At 40.6% G+C, this 17,871-nt stretch overlaps 1 protein-coding gene across 1 annotated transcript in view; it reads right to left on the reverse strand.

The window, feature by feature from the left end:
* Window positions 1–1,893: 1,893 nt before the first annotated feature.
* Window positions 1,894–17,871, reverse strand: part of LOC121379511 — a 52,569-nt gene continuing 36,591 nt past the window's right edge. Inside the window, exon 3 of the mRNA XM_041508155.1 lies at window positions 1,894–2,459. The gene's annotated coding sequence lies outside the window, so the exon portion shown is untranslated. The remainder of the gene's footprint in view (window positions 2,460–17,871) is intronic.

Below are 17,871 nucleotides of genomic sequence, written 5' to 3' on the forward strand. Positions count from 1 at the left end.
GCTTTTTCACTCCATTTTATAAAAACGTGATCTAAGTGTGTTACAGGTTTGTAGATTAACCAAATTATAATTTATTTTCGCTGGATGGAACTAGGGTGTGCGGCTTAACAATTATTGCCTGGCGTTATACCGGCCTCGGTGGCGCAGTGGTTAAGCCATCGGACTACAGGCTGGTAGGTACAGGGTTCGCAGCCCGGTACCGGCTCCAACCCAGAGCGAGTTCTTAAAGGGACATTCCTGGGCCATTTCCTGAGTTTGCTGCAACTTTTAAGATGTTATCGACCAACAAAGACTTTTTGACGACTGTAATTATATATCAAATATATTTTTCTGTATAAAATATTAGTGGCTGTATGTTAAACGTGTTTCTGATCGTTCTACTATTTGTACTAGGTTAAATTTCATTTTATTTACTAAAATATGTTTTTTTCGTACGTACGAAATTATTTGAAGACAACATTCAGTTTGGGCTTCTTACAAATTTTAAGACGACCAGAAACACACTGAATATACAGACACTGATATTCTAAACAAGCAAATATATTTGATATGTAAATTTAATCGTAGAAATATGTTATTAGTCGAAAACATCTTACAATGCAACAAACTCGGGAATGTCCTTTTAAGGGCTCAATGGGTAAGGTGTAAGGCCACTACACCCTCTTCTCTCTCACTAACCACTAACGAACTAACAACTAACCCACTGTCCTGGACAGACATACCAGATAGCTGAGGTGTGTGCCCAGGACAGCGTGCTTGAACCTTAATTGGATATAAGCATGAAAATAGGTTGAAATGAAAATCTGGCGTTATTTTGATTATTTGGCTATATGTTTTAACATGTCGGCAAGATAAATTCGTTGTAGAAGCATCTCTCGGGATATATGGCTTTTTATGTACCCTCTGTGTGCTCTTTTACCTAAAAGAACACACAGAGGGTACATAAAAAGCCATATACCCCTCGTGATGCTACTACAACTTATATTTTCGGTCACTGACCAAAAATATAGGTCACGTGACATAAGCCCGACTCGACTCGAGTATTTCAGAGTAGAATTGCAATAAACATACTCTTTAAATCATTTGTTGAAGTTCAGTAAATACAAATAACTTTAAGTTTTGCGATAACAATACAAAATTTGTATATTTATTTATCAATTAGAGTTTGGAAACGCTTTTTTAATGTGACATAATGTAGCTAGCGTCTTAAAATAATGACGCATGCATCTTGTATGATGTCATACGGCAAAAGCCTTGCTAGATTGACAATACTCGATTTGCGTACACAAAACTGGAATAAATAATGATTTTCCGAATATTCCTGTAGGATTGCAGGATAAAAGAAATAACTAGTTAGCCTACTGTCTTAAGATATCGGCTTTATCCTGCTCGGGTCGAATGGCGAAAGCAGCTCGGCAGAGCCTCGCTGCATTCGCCATTCTAACCTTCGCAGGATAAAGCCGATATCTTAAGACAGTAACCAGTTATTCCCTATATATGCGACACGTTTCCTACAAAATAGTAATAACTCGTAAGTGCCATACTATATATGTTGTATTCTTTTTCAATTAGAGGAACGGGGTCTTTTGCATAAAGTTCCGACAGACATGACCTTGCATATAACAGCCACTAATATTTCAGTAATGGAATACATGTTGGAATGGGATAAACGTTTCTCTTGGTCTCCCCCGTCCCTCTCCTTGTATCTCTCTGTATTTGATTATGTATTTTTTGTCTTTGTGTCTGTTTCTTTACTCTGTCTCTCTCCCTGTGTCTGTCTGTCTGTCTGTCTCTCTCTCTCTCTCTCTCTCTCTCTCTCTCTCTCTCTCTCTCTCTCTCTCTCTCTCTCTCTCTCACCCGGCTCGTATTAGGAATAACAATAAAGAAATTATATATTTCATGTTACATTCAATAGTTAAAGAGTATATTTTTAACAGTTTAAAATAATATAGAGAATATTTTATCCAAGTTACGTTAATTCTTCATTGGGCCCACTGACGGGGATCGATCCCAGACCGACCGCTCAAGCGAGCGCTGTACCGCTGGGCTACGTCCCACCCTTCTTCTTTCGAAGGCAGCGTTAAAAATGTATTTATTAAATTTAGAACTGTTTCTGTATGAAATCGGGTACTATACATTAGTGTTGGCATTATTTTATTGTACAGATAGGAGAGCGTACAAAAGGGGCGGGTCCAGACAATATGATGTTGAAATATTCTCGTGAAAAAGGCACATCAATCAACTTGTCAAAATGGCATCCGCATGGGAAGAAAAATTAAAAGAGGAAAAAAAAGAAAGAAGAAAACTGATAGTGTTCCTATTTTATAATTATATTACGCGATAGGAAGATCTGGTCAAATCTTTAAACTAATATAATATCCCCTCTTCTCTGTCAACATCCATATCGAATCCCATTACATCATCGTCTTCATCATCAAGATTATCGACTGTCTTTTCATCTGAAAATGGAAAGGAAACCTTATAACTGGGGAGGGGGAGGGGCAATAATGAAATTGCACATGCATTTGCACCCACCGCAGCTTAATTTTTAATATTTATAATGGTGCATACAGATGCATTGAACAACACACCATACACACACCCTGGACACCCATCACAACACTGTGTCATATGCACAGCTAACAAAAAGTGGTTGGGAATTCTGTAGACCAAAAAAATCCTGGGGGGGAGGGGCTGTACTACTTTTTATAAACAAATGAAACACTATACAAATTAAACCCTGAGATGTGTATGCTATTTTCTGGAGTAAAAAAAATGTGAGTTTCAACTGACACCCACCCTTCCCGGAGGATACGTCCCTGCTAGGAATATAATATTTTGGATCAGAGATACATTCCTAGGCCTAGCTCCTAATTCATGAATTTATTACTGAGATGAAAGTTTTGTAGGTACGATTATAGAATCAAGGCCCCTGTCAAATATCTACCGGCCTCGGTGGCGTCATGGTTAGGCCATCGATCTACAGGCTGGTAGGCACTGGGTTCGGATCCCAGTCGAGGCATGGGATTTTTAATCCAGATACCGCCTCCAAACCCTGAGTGAGTACTCCGCAAGGCTCAGTGGGTAGGTGTAAACCACTTGCACCGACCAGTGATCCATAACTGGTTCAACAAAGGCCATGGTTTGTGATATCCTGCCTGTGGGAAGCGCAAATAAAAGATACCTTGCTGTCTGTCGTAAAAGAGTAGCCTATGTGGCGACAGCGGGTTTCCTCTAAAAAAAAAAACAGTGTCAGAATAGCCAATGATAAGATAAAAAATCAATGTGCTCTAGTGGCGTCGTTAAATGAAACAAACTTTACTTTACCGTCAAATATCTGGACTAGCATTCTGGTCCGGTCCGTGTTTTACCAACACACATCGCTAACACTTTATGTCAATACTGATAGGCATTACGTTCATACCAGTGGATAGTTTGTTAAATATAATTTGTTTTAATGAATTGCTGGCAAAAGTTCCGTATTTCCCCCCTCTATTATAAAAAAAAATATATAGCATTAAGGTTAAGTTGATGAATATAAGTTTTTAACGAATATTAATAAGGCGGGGTGGGGGGGGGGGGGGTTGCGGGGGGGGGGGGGATTCGGAACATTTTGCAGATCGAATATAATAATTGAAAACAAATTCTAACAGGGGCTTAAAAATCATAAAAATTAAATGATTTGGCCTTGTTGATCTGGCACGTGTGAGGTCATGTGACACCCAGCGAATGTTAATTCATCTTGCTCCATTTTGTCAATTTCTACGAGGCATATGGACCCGATATCCGTAATTTTGAAAAATAAACAAAAACGACTTAGTAAAATTAATGATTTTACGGGTTAAAATTACAAGTGATAAAAATGTTCCTGAACTGTGAAGAAAAACCTCACAAATGAACGACTAGCAGACAACAAATCAGATGTTGATTGCGTGAACCATTCATGATAAAACAAACTGAACGGAGTTGCAAGCATAACGCAGTTAGGGACATTGACGATATATTTAACAAAATCTTTCTTTTTACCCCAACCAAAAAAACATGCCCTACTTTTTTTTTTTTATAGAATCCTCACCAAAATTATCCCTCTTTTTTACAGAAAATTTAGTGGGGCCCCGATTCTAGGTCTGAACCAGGGCCCGTATTTTCGAAGCCATCTTAGCTACGACATTTCGTAGCTAGTTAAAAGCAAAATACGAGTGTCGTAGATTTAAGATACGTCAGATTTTCGAAGGTATCGTAAAGTTCTTTTAGTGTGTCATGATTTATCATATTTGTCGTAAACAAAAATGGGAACTCTCATTAAATGGAGATAGAAAAGATGGGGTATTTCTCGGTGACGTCATCAAGGAAATTCCCTCTAAACATCATCTCGGTACAGCTGACTTTTCAGAATCACAGGGGATAACCGCATGCGGGTAATTGTAGTTACTCGCATCCAAGATGGCGATGAACGCAAATGATAAGTATTAATCAATGTGAATTTCCATTCTTAACGTGCTTTTTTGAGATATTCATATACTGAGCCTTCATGAAATATATAAAATACGCATTTTTGAAGCATACGTTTTAAAAAAATAGTATTTGAGAATTGAATAACGGGCATCAAAAATCGCGTGTGATGTTGGTAACTGAAAGTGTCAACATTATAAGGATGTGGGTATCTGTTACGGTTGGATGAGGGTAACTGTTCGATGCAAAATGCCGTTCAAGTCACAAATAATTCAAAATTGGGTGATTGTTTACTTTATTTTGAATATAAGACGAAATGACTCGACGGTAAAGTCATACTATAATATAGCTTTATGTTTTTATAGTCTTCTTGTATTAACTTTCAAGATTGAAATAGTCCGACATATTATCCAAACTCTGAAAGGACAATTACCCCAAACGAAAATTTAATGTTAGATTATACCAAAGTTAAAATTAAAATATACTCCCAATATATACCGAATCACGCACGCACGCACGCTTTCCATTCACTTTTTTATTTTGTTGTTGGACATCAAAATGTCCCGACAAGGAGAATAAAAAAAACAAAACAAAACAAAAAACCACAAATGACGTGGGGTGTGACGTCACGGGGACGCTAATCTTGACCTACTTCGAGTACATAGACCTCACTGGGTTAATGATTTGGACAGCTGTGGGGTGGGTGTGGGAACCTGACCTCTGTGTCAGGAAACACCGGATGTCGACCAGATTGATGGGTGTGTTAACCGTCGGGGGTCTTTTGATGTACAGGAAACAGATGGTGCGGAAGTCATTAATGACCCATAGAGTGGTGTCGAATGACGGGGGGTTTATCTGACTGTGACAGCTGTTCTTTTGATGTAAAGGAAACAGATGGCGAGGAAGTAGTTAATGGCTACCAGATGGCAAGATAGCGTGGGTTTTATGAGTGTGTTAACCGTCGGGGGTCTAAACAGATGGGGCGGAAGTCGTTAGTCAGATGGCAAGATGGGTTTAATCGTTTTGACGTGTGTGTCAACCAGATGTGAGTCAACGGGGAGTGGAAAATTCCAAGGCGTTTGAAACATGCCCATATATGGTCATGGCGTGGGAACACCATGAGCCATCCTAGAACGTGTTCAGACACGTTTTGACCTCGAGATAGCGTGTGGACGCTACCGTGGGGCCTATAAAAAATCAAATTCAGGACGCTTGCCATTCGCTCAGCGACACTGCTAGAGAGAAGACGTACGCTCCAAACATGGCATCGGGATATTCTAGAATGGACAGCAACAGTAGCAGCAGTTGTAGCAGCGGTGACGATGTCTTGGTATGCAAATGTTCCAAAAGACACACGATCAGAAGAAAATGACACGGATCAAACGGACGCTGCTCGTGAACCTGGTGAAATCGAGGATGAAGAACCCACGAATACCCGTGAACCCGTAGAAATCGTGGATGAAGAACCCATGGATCAGACGGATGCTGCTCCACAATATAAAACGGACTCGGCTCCCTACGATGATGATGCCTACGACACCGATGACGAATGGGATGGCCTTTCGAGACAGTACTTGTTCTGGCCATCGTCCCGAAATGAGAGGATTCTACAGACGACTCTACACATTTGGTCGGTGGCCCCTCCAGATGAGACAGAGACCGAGAGAACTCCCCAAGGCCGGTTTCTTCTACACGGGAGACCACGATGCCGTCGTCTGCTACTGTTGTGGACTACGCACCTACGGATGGCAGAAGATGGACGATCCAGTGATGGAAAATTACAGACTGTCCCCGAGATGTCCCTACATTAACAATGTGTTCAGACATTAAACACGTGTGTGCTACTTTTCGTTTTGTAAAATAAACGTGAATAACACGTTTTGTTTGTTATTAATGCAAGGGTGTCTCTCTCTCTCTCTCTCTCTCTCTCTCTCTCTCTCTCTCTCTCTCTCTCTCTCTGTGTGTGTGTGTGTGGACCTGTGTGTGTGGCTCTGAGTGTGGCCCTGAGTGTGGTCCTGTGGTCCTGAGTGTGGTCCTGTGGCCTTGCGTGTGGCTCTGAGTGTGGCCCTGGGTGTGGTTCTGTGGCACTGCGTGTGGCCCTAAGTGTAGCCCTGTGGCCCTGAGAGTGACCCCGAGAGTGGCCCTGAGCCGTGCACGAGCTATTCTTTGGGATGGGGGGGGGGGGGGGGGGCATGGACCATACGTATCACACAAAATTCAAACTACATCGTTGTGCGCATGTGCGAAATTATAGAGAGTATAAATAAAAGGGCAATGGGTAACATCGTTATTTGAGTTAGAACCTTCAGAGAAGCAACATGTCAGATCAGTACAAGTTGTACGTTCCCGACGCGGACAAGTGGACCCGCTTTTACAAGTTACAAGCCCAAGGCAAACTTCAACCTCATTTTCCAGTGCAGCGTGGTGGGAAAAGTCAGATAATGTATAGCGTGGATCGATGTCTAGAACTCTACGATCCCACGTGGAAAAAAGAAAAAGAGGAACAGAACAAGCCCTCGGCACCCAAAGTGGTAGAGCAAGCCAAAGCCGAGCAGAAACGGAAACGAGAACAGAGCGGAGTGGAACAGAAACGACGAGAACAGAAACGACGAGAGCAGACTGGCATAGGTCAAAAACGGCACAAACATTTCTGAGAAGACTATAAAAGGGACGTGACAGTTTCAACATCGTCAGTTCACGTCGAGACGTTGAAGAGTTAACACCACGAGTCAGTATGTTCCCGACACTGTGAATATCATGAATAGAAGGTCATGTCCCATATGTGCAAAGACGTATTCCAAACCATGGAACTGGGAAAATGTACCACAACGAACACTAGCTCTGTCTCCGGCTCCGGCTCCGGCTCCTCTGGCTCCGGCTCCGGCTCCTATGGCTCCTGCTTTCCTAATCCATCCCTTCGCCATAATCGTGTCGGGACCCACGTCGTGTGGAAAGACTTATTTGGTATACAAACTGCTGAGGGACGGTAAAACACACCCACCTCCCCAGCGCATCATCTGGCTCTACAAACGATGGCAACCCCTCTATGATACGATCAAAATGGTCGCTTGAGTGAAATTTGTTCAAGGTATACACGAGAATTTGGAAAAGGATCGTTATTAGGATCCCAGAGTCAGAAATCTCATCGTGTTGGACGACCTGATGTCTACAGCTGGAAAAGACTCGTATCACCGACCTGTTCACGGAAGGAAGTTACCACAGAAAGCGCTCGGTGATTGCCATCAACCAGAACCTCTATAACAGCAAGGACCGGACACAAAGAAGAACCTGTCATTACTTGGCACTGTTCAACAACCCCATCGACAAGCAGCAAGTCCTAACCTTGATGATCGAGCGTGAATTCGACATCAATCGTGACTATATCGAAAGCAACAGGAAACGCTACGAAGAATAAAAACATGTCCCAAGATGCCATCGAAAGAAACATGAAGACTTTACAATGGAAGTTATTTAAAGACACGTACTCTCGCTTCCTGACCTATATGCATTACTTTGACAAAGGTCCCAACACGAGAAAAATTCTACAGTCTGTGAATCCTAAAAGAGATCTGAGACCTCAGATTCGTTCTAAATTAAATCAGTATCGTTCCTGGATCAGCGAATATTTGGACGAACTAGACGACGACGATACCGATGGTCATGATACTGATGATGAGGACGAAGATGAAGAGAAATGAACACTAATATTATTCACATGTCGCCCCTTAGGGCCTCTCGATGTAACCCAATGTGTGTCCATTTTATGTATGTGTAGTTGTCGCCCTTAAGGCCTCTCGATGTAACCCAATGTGTGTCCATTTTATATATATATATGTGTAGTTGTCGCCCTTAAGGCCTATCGATGTAACCCAATGTGTGTCCACTTTATATATATATATGTGTAGTTGTCGCCCTTAAGGCCTATCGATGTAACCCAATGTGTGTCCACTATATATATATATATGTGTAGTTGTCGCCCTTAAGGCCTATCGATGTAACCCAATGTGTGTCCACTTTATATATGTGTAGTTTGTGATTTGTCATTTAGAAATAAAATGAAAAAACCAAACCATTGCGGTTTTTGTGTGTGTGTGTGTGTTTTTACTCCATGACTAGTTTTGTGATTGAATGTCAGTTGATATTTGTACTAGCTACATTATAGTAGCAAGGGATGTGTGCACAGGACAGCACATACCACGGCCCTTCACATAGCATTGGCACTGGTTGAATATAGCCTATTGGACCACCGACGGGGATCGATCCTAGATCGACCACTGTATTTACCCATTTGGTAAAAAATTATATTAAACTGTCAGGGCTAGTACTCTAGGAAGTACTCTGTGCAGTTATTTCCCTGATCCATAAATATTCTAAAAATATATAACATGGACTTATCGCAAACAACAAAAAAATATATATATATATATATATATATATATAAATTGACTTAAAGGGACACACCCTAGTTACGTTTATTTGTTAACCATTACGGCGTTGTTTTTCGCTATTAAACCCCATTTTTCACAAATAAAATTGCACTTTACTTACATTTTATTATTTAGAATACACATTTCCATTCACCTGAAGTGCTTTTTGGTAATCCTGATGTTTGTAAAACCACGAAATGCATTTTTTGCATTTTTTCACAAAACGTGTTGTCGAGAAAAAACCGTTGAGCAAGCGAGGTCCAATCTATTTTTAGAGGGGATATTTCCATTTCAATGTCACAGACGTTGGTATATCACGTGACTGTTATCATTTTGGTTCGGTTTGTTTTCTCGTGCACGGTTCGCGCAATCAACATCCCATTTGTTGTTGTTCATTTGTGAGATTTTTCTTCACAGTTCGTGAACATTTTCAGTAACAATAAAGTTCAGACAAGTAAGTGTCTCAATACAAAACGTTACAAACCCTTAAAACCAATAATTTTGCTAAGTCTTACGATATCTGGAGAGGGGATACAACCAGGACAGAACAGTTGGAACATGTCCAGGAGAGGTGAAACGAACGCACCCTAAGTCTGTGAAATTTGTCGTGACGTAGACATTGTTGTGCTTCGAGCGACATCTACCGGTGACATCAGAATACTAACTTTCAAAATTATTTCAAGCAATTGGGACATGGGGATTCCCATGGTATTTATCGATATAAAACCTGCTTTTTCACTCCATTTGATAAAAACGTGATCTAAGTCTGTTACAGGTTTGTAGATTAACCAAATTATAATTTATTTTCGCTGGATGGTAAGGGGGGAGGGGAACTCTTGGAGTCGTAATGCGAACACTTTTTTTTTTTAATGCAGTTATTTCCCTTAAGCTTTTGGCACAGCACGGCGCGTGTCGTCTACTAGTCTGCCTTTCGCCGAGTTAATGGATTAAACACGTGTGGCATATCGTCCGTCTCTCTCTCTCTCTCTCTCTCTCTCTCTCTCTGTGTGTTTTAACCGTTAGAGGGGCGTAGCCATTAGCTGCCTCTGTCTCTCTCTCATCTCAATACATTACGACTTAACTAAAAACAACTTTAAAACTCGAAACCACAAGAAGACCGGATTACGTTTTCTTGCTCGAACTACCAGCTCCGTATGGAATGATAATATATCGCGTGTGTTAAACTAATATTTCTACGTTAAAGGCTAGTTGCCCCATGCAATTTCTTGTTTATCTAATAAAGAAAGAAAGAAAGAAAAAGAAGTAAGTTAATTATTATTACAGATAACTGAAGTGTTTTTCTGCACATACTTGATAAATCTGTGCACTCTGAAACATTCATTGTAGTATATAAAATAAAAATGTCAATTTATAATTATCCATTTTTATTAATTATTAAGGTACATTATCATTATCTAAATTCAGATTGCAACTTTCAGTAAACATATAACCTCTTTCATTAAACAAGCCAATGGTCTCGGGGAACCACAGATATCCGTTTATGTTTTCAGCCAGCAGATCACAGTTAAACACGACAGATTGTCCAGTGATATAAATAAACACCCTCAGCGTGCGCGCGACAGACATTCGCATAAAAACGTACATCAAAGAGACGTGTTCAGTAAGAAAGAAAAATGTTTTATTTAACGACGCACTCAACACATTTTATTTACGTTTATATGGCGTCAGACATATGGTTAAGGACCACACAGATTTGGAGAGGAAACCTGCTGTCGCCACATAGGCTACTCTTTTACGACAGGCCGCAAAGGATCTTTTATTTGCGCTTCCCACAGGCAGGATAGCACAAACCATGGCCTTTGTTGAACCAGTTATGGATCACTGGTCGGTGCAAGTGGTTTACACCTACCCATTGAGCCTTGCGGAGCACTCACTCAGGGTTTGGAGTCGGCAATCTAATTAAAATTAGCTCCACTATTACATGTGGAGCTCATGTCCACCAATCAAAACCTTACTTGCAGAATCCTGCCAGTGATTTAAAAATAATTTGAAAACATTCCGAATTATCCTGAGGGTATACGACATGTTTCGTGTGAATTACGAATGCCTTAAAACATGTTTTATTTTATAAAATAAATAATTTGTAATGTAAAACTGAAGACTGATTTATTGGGGTTTTTTTTATAAATAAATAAATAATTTTTAATGTAAAATTGAAGACTGATAACCCGCCCCCGTACGTATTGGTATGGTTCGCTGTACTGCGGCCACTAAAATAGACTCGCCCGATATTTTTAGAATTTGTATGCTCCCAAATAACGTTATAAAAGGCGAAGTGTGATTGGTCAATATTTAAATTATTATTTACAGATGAAATGTTACCTGGACATTGGGTACTACGCAGTGTTGTTAGTTTTAAATCACTGGCAGGATTCTGCAAGTAAGGTTTTGATTGGTAGACATGAGCTCCAACTGGCTGGTGTTAGATCCACATGTAATTGTGGAGCTAATTTTAATTAGATTGTGGAGTCGGTATCTGAATTAAAAATCCCATGCCTCGACTGGGATCCGAACCCAGTACCTACCAGCCTGTAGACCGATGGCCTGCCACGACGCCACCGAGGCCGGTGTGTTCAGTAAGAAGACCAAAAAGCTGAGACGGAACAGCTGTTCTGTCAAATAATCGCAACCGTGTATCACTACTGAGTCACAATCTTGTTTATTTTCGAAATCCATCAATGAGCTTCTTCCAAACTGAATTTTCAAATTTTCTTCCAATGAACGTTACAATAATTAATAAACACATCATCGGATTTTTTTTAATTAGCTATTCGCGACACGTTTCTTTGTGTCAACATCCCTTAAATGCCGCAGATATTCGGTCATTTGGCACATGGAACACTGTTTATATTTATTTTCCGTACCTCTATCTCTATTCAATCACGCTATCCCGGGGGTACACACACACACACACACACACAGGGTTAAGCTGTCTGGGGCTGCCTAGGACAGTGGGGATAGTACTTAGTTGTTGAGATTCTCCGGTCTAACACTAATCCAATAATCCATTACGGTTCAGCACGCTATCCTGGACACACGCAGTTAAGCTATCTAGGGCTATTTAGGACAGTTGGGGATAGTGGAGGAGTGAGAGAGATTCCCCGGTCTAACACTATTCCAATAGTGCATTAAGGTTTAAGCATGCTACCCTGGACACACAACCACGCACGCACGCACTTAAACCGTGGGGCTACCTGTTCTGGACAGTGGGAAGTAGTGGTTAGTGAAACGTCTGAATACCAGTTAATACCCGGATACGAACCCAGTACCTAGCAGTCATAACCACTACACCAATGAGGCTGATCATAATGTGGGGTACAGCCATGTCTCGGGTGTGACGTCACATCCCACGCCATTCATAGCGTCCCCGCGCTATCTCGAGGTCAAGACGTGTCTGAACACGTTCTGGGATGACTCATGGTGTTCCCACGCCATGACCATATATGGACACGTTTCAAACATCGTGGAATTTTCCACTCCCCGTTGACTCACATCTGGTTGACACACACGTCAAAACGATTAAATCCATCTTGCCATCTGATTAACGACTTCCGCCCCATCTGTTTAGACCCCCGACGGTTAACACACTCATAAAACCCACGCTATCTTGCCATCTGATAGCCATCAACGACTTCCGCACCATCTGTTTCCTGTACATCAAAGGAACAGCTGTTGCAGTCAGATAAACCCCCCGTCATTCGACATCACTCTATGGGTCATTAACGACTTCAGCACCATCTGTTTCCTGTACATCAAAGGACCCCCAACGGTTAACATACCCATCAATCTGGTCGACATCCGGTGTTTCCTGACACAGAGGTCAGGTTCCCACGCCCAGCCCACAGCTGTCCAAGCCATTAACCCAGAGGTCTATATACTCGAAGTAGGTCAAGGTTAGCGTCCCCGTGACATCACACCCCACGCTTAGAGGTCAGCCAATCAGAAGAGGCCACGCCCAGGTCACGTGACCTAGCTCATTTGCATACATGGTACCCAAGTGCCAGGTCTACTACTGGCAGGATTTTGTATTGGGGGGGGGGGGGGCACCTGGCATCCAAGCCCTCTGGGCCCCCCTGGCTACGCCAGTGATCACCCCTAATTTCCCGGGATTGGGGGCATACCCCCCCCCCCCCCCCCCAACCCGGCTACGCCACTGTCCGTATCCAACGAACTGCATAGGCTAGAGTCCAAGATCATAAGGTGAAATTTAAAAAACAAATCTGAGAAACTTGATAAAAAAGTAAGTTGCCTTCGTGCTACTCTTTTGAAGGAAATGTTTGCCTTGGTACCTCTTGAACTTGCCTTAGTGCCCTAATGTTTGTTATTAAATCAAAGGCAACACTCGCCGACCCCCCCCCCCCCCCCCCCCCCCAATTATTCACCATGGGGCCGTTGAAATATTACGTAACGCTATTATATCAAAATTAGACACCCCCTCCCTCCCCTTTATTACATGGCGGTGGAAGAGATACACATGTGATATTTATCGTCTCTTCACATGAAAATACGTCTTATTGTTTGTATAAACTTCATTGATAGATGTGTCGCGTAGGAATGCAAAGTTTCATTGATAAATAGCTAAATGAAGTAGCCACGACATGACGTTATCCCCCCCCCCCCCCCCCTTGTAACGCCACATAACGTTTGGCGCTACACCCATCAACACCCTCGAGCGTTACGTAATATTTGAATGGCCCCAGTGTACATTTTGATGGGGTGTGTTAAAATAGTATTGGCTCAGGCGGAGGATGTATCGCACAAATAGCACATGTAATAATCTGAAAAGAAAATGAAGGGAAAAACGTAAGAATAATGTTTTTTACTAATTGTTTCTAGACGCATATGGCGACCATTAGTTATGAAGAGATAACTACTGCAGATACTCTCATCCTACAGTTACGCTCATCATTGCAGTTACCCGCATCCCATTTGTCAGATACCCACATCTCATCAGAAGCTGACTAGAGAGTTACCTACATCACCACTTCGAAGTTACCTTCATCGTGCCTAACTTTGTGCTTTCATTATCAGCCGAATAACACAACTTATCCTTAGTTTATTGATTCGAAATATATTCATACTAAAGCAACTGCCGATACGCGCTATTAAAATGTGAATGTAATGCTTAGAAATACGGAAATTCACATTGATTAATACTTTTCATGTGCGTCCTCCGCCATATTGGATGCGAGTAACTACAATTAATCCCCTGTGTTACTTAGTTATGTTATTTGTGGTTATGTCTGCGACAGGGTGAGGATGACTGCCCATGGAGTGCGAGTGCGAATAATTTTACATGCTCATATACCACTAGAGTTTCGAGCATGCCTGTCCCGGGGCCTGCCTCTGGATAGCCAGGGGCTTGTCCCGGGACAGAAAAAAACTTAAGTGGACATCCAAAAATTAAATAGTGGGCCTTTAAAATTTTGATGCGCATCTCTAATTAATATAATTAATAAAGACAATTCTACTCATTAAATTTGGTCGCTAGATTAGATCGGGTGGTCCAAATTAGATAAGATAGATGTGTGTGTGTGTCGGTAGCCTGACTCGGGTGTGGACAACAGTTGAAACAAAAAAGACAAAAAAAAAAAAAAAAAATATATATATATATATATATATATATATATATATTATTAATTTGTTTTACGGCAATGAATTAGGACACAAAAGTGGGGAATGGTGCAGCGCCCTTTTATATATTGCTACTTGAACACTGTATTCATTCAAGTGGGACCGGCCTCGGTGGCGTCGTGGTTAGGCCATCGGTCAACAGGCTGGTAGGTACTGGGTTCGGATCCCAGTCGAGGCATGGAATTTTTAATCCAGATACCGACTCCAAACCCTGAGCAAGTTCTCCGCAAGGCTCAATGGGTAGGGGTAAACCACTTGCACCGACCAGTGATCCATAACTGGTTCACCAAAGGCCATGGTTTGTGCTATCCTGTCTGTGGAAAGCGCAAATAAAAGATCCCTTGCTGTTAATCGGAAAGAGTAGCCCATGAAGTGGCGACAGCGGGTTTCCTCTCAAAATCTGTGTGGTCCTTAACCATATGTCTGACGCCATATAACCGTAAATAAAATGTGTTGAGTGCGTCGTTAAATAAAACATTTCTTTCTTTCTTTCATTCAAGTGGTTTTATAGTAAACGTAAACACGATAGATACCATTATGCGAATGTGTGTCTTCATCCCCTGGGTAACATTCATTTGATAATCCAGACGTTATGATCCCCTGTTTCTCAAGGCAAATAATAGTTCTACTATGAGAGTAGTAGACAATGGAAGATCAGTTCTACTGACTGACCAGTACTGCTTCTAACTATAGGCACTGTTACAGGAGTTGATGCTAAACACATCTAAGTTTAGTAAATAATTATGAGTAATCATGAAAGTAATCGCTGATTACGATTACATTAGCAATGTAATCGATTACGATTGCGATTACATGATTCTCAAACAATGAAATCGATTATGATTGCGATTACATGAAAACATGACGTTTAGCGGCTTCCGGATTTCTGAATATAGTTGTGGTGGGAATTAGTGAGTTTTATGGTGGCATTTTAAATAATTAATGTTGAATATTGTCGGAAAACAATTATATTTCTCATATATTTGTCCGCATTTTTTTTGTAATTGAAATTTTTGCATTATGCTTTGTCACACCAAATTTACATCATATTTGATGGGGACAACATCCAAAGATGTGTTAACTACATTTCATACAACCCATAATCACGATCCATTTCTATATATAAAAGTCAGGCTTTTTTTATTTGAGTAATTAACATGCATGCTATTTCTTTTGTTTTGGTTTTCATTTAAAAGTTATAATGTTTAGTAAATGAAATGGATTTACTGACTGCATTAATTTTACATCCATTCAAATATATAACTCTGTTTTTTTCTTCACACAATTAAATGCACAAATATACCCTGTAATGCTCCGTAACGCTAAACCACACCCACCCCCCAAAAAAAAATTGTAATTTAAAAAATAAAATAAATAAAATTAAATGTATGTATCACTTAAACATCCGCTACCACATTCACAAACAAATCATGAGATATGTATTATTTAATTTTAAAGTATTGTTTGATGACCTGGGAAAGCACATTTCAGTCATATAATCATTATTGTGCGTACATATATTTAGCTACAAAATAAAACAAAAAGCTCCCCAACCCCTCCACCTCACTGTCCAATCCAATCCAGAACAAGCCAACAAAATGCAAACCATTTAAGTAATAAAGAACTGTACTGTGTAACGCAGATCAGGACAACCACCCCACCCCACATAAAATAAGAACATTTGGAAACATACCAACTCCCTCCGTCATTAAATAATATTTGAATGGTCCCCAAACCACAATTGTTAAGGGGGGGGGGGGGGAGGTAATACGTTAAAACAAACATTTATTTCATGGTAGAAAGTTTTACATACATTACATATGATAATTTTCTCATATCTTTTTCAGGTTATTGTACCTCTTGAAAAGAACGCATTTTGTGCAACTGATTACGTATCCTTGTTTTGAAATACAAATATATACATATACTTTTCTTCAATACTTTTAAAATTAACCATGGCAGAAATAAAATTGGCTAAATTTATTGATGAACACCATGTGTATATTCTTTCAATAGATCCCTGCTGTTTTACTATTTGACAGCAGGGGAATGTATCTGATGGATTAGCATACGGAATTGTGATTGCCTGTAGTGTTCTTTGTGAAAAAGGTGCTCGTAGTGCAGTACTTTTTAATATGTTTAAAAGCAGGCTGTCTGAATTAATAAAACAACATAGTAAACCACCTGTTGTCTAGGTCTGGTCATGTACCTGCACAATTACCAGTCTTTTCGAAGGAAACATATATTACATTGAGAGATACAACTTCTCGAACTGTTGAAGACATTGTCATCGTTTGCAAGCAGTTAATGGCTTTGTCTTAAATTTGGGTTAGAAAGTTAGGTTTGTCAGTACGACATTCCACTCAGCTGTTGATTGGAATGCATTGAAAGGTCATATAGCAACTGATCAGTTCTTGTCGGTGGACTCACAAATCAAAGAACAAGTGGATTCACTGAACAAACCGGTTGACGATTTGAATAGTGAACTTGGTCTCAGTAGGGGCCTACCTTAAAATTTTATTGTGACCTTTGTCGTATTCGAACAGCCCAGTGAATACTTAATCAAGCATTGCTAAAAGATGGTGTGCACCCATTTCGAATACTTGCCCGAAAGTGGTTATTGCATATAATAGGGTATCAGCCACACATAGGGATTATGTTACATTATTTAGTTGTCTGTAAATGGAGCTTGAAAATAGGCAACAACTAATTTTCAAGGGTACCCATACAACCCCAATACCCGCCCATTATAGCCTTAAACCGATTTTCGTGATGAAAATGACTATGTAGTTGCTAACTCTAGGCTATAGTAGGGTATCAGACACACATAGGGATTTATGTCACATCATTTAGTTCTGTCTATAAATGGAGCCTGAAATTAGACAAAGAACAATTTTTTCGGGCACCCCTAGTCCCACTACTCATACACTACCCATATTGGCTCTTAAATGGATTTTCCTGATGAAAATTGCTATGTAGTTCCTATCTTTACCCTATAATAGGGTATCAGCCACACATAGAGCTTTATGTCACGTCATTTAGTTCTGTCTGTAAATGGGAGCCTGAAATTAGGCAATGACTAATTTTCACAGGTACCCATACAACCCCAATACCTTCCGCATCTGCCTTTAAATTAATTTGGTGATGAAAATGGCTATGTAGTTCCTAACCCTACCCTATAATAGGGTATCAGCCATACACGGGGATTCACGTCACATTATTTAGTTCTGTCTGTAAATGGAGCCTGAAAATAGGCAACGACTAATTTTCACGGGTATCCATACAACCCCAATACCCTCCCATATGCCCTTAAACCGATTTTCGTGATGAAGTTTGC

This window comes from Gigantopelta aegis, chromosome 8 (genome assembly GCF_016097555.1).
Source record: "Gigantopelta aegis isolate Gae_Host chromosome 8, Gae_host_genome, whole genome shotgun sequence".
Lineage (NCBI taxonomy): Eukaryota > Metazoa > Mollusca > Gastropoda > Neomphalida > Peltospiridae > Gigantopelta > Gigantopelta aegis.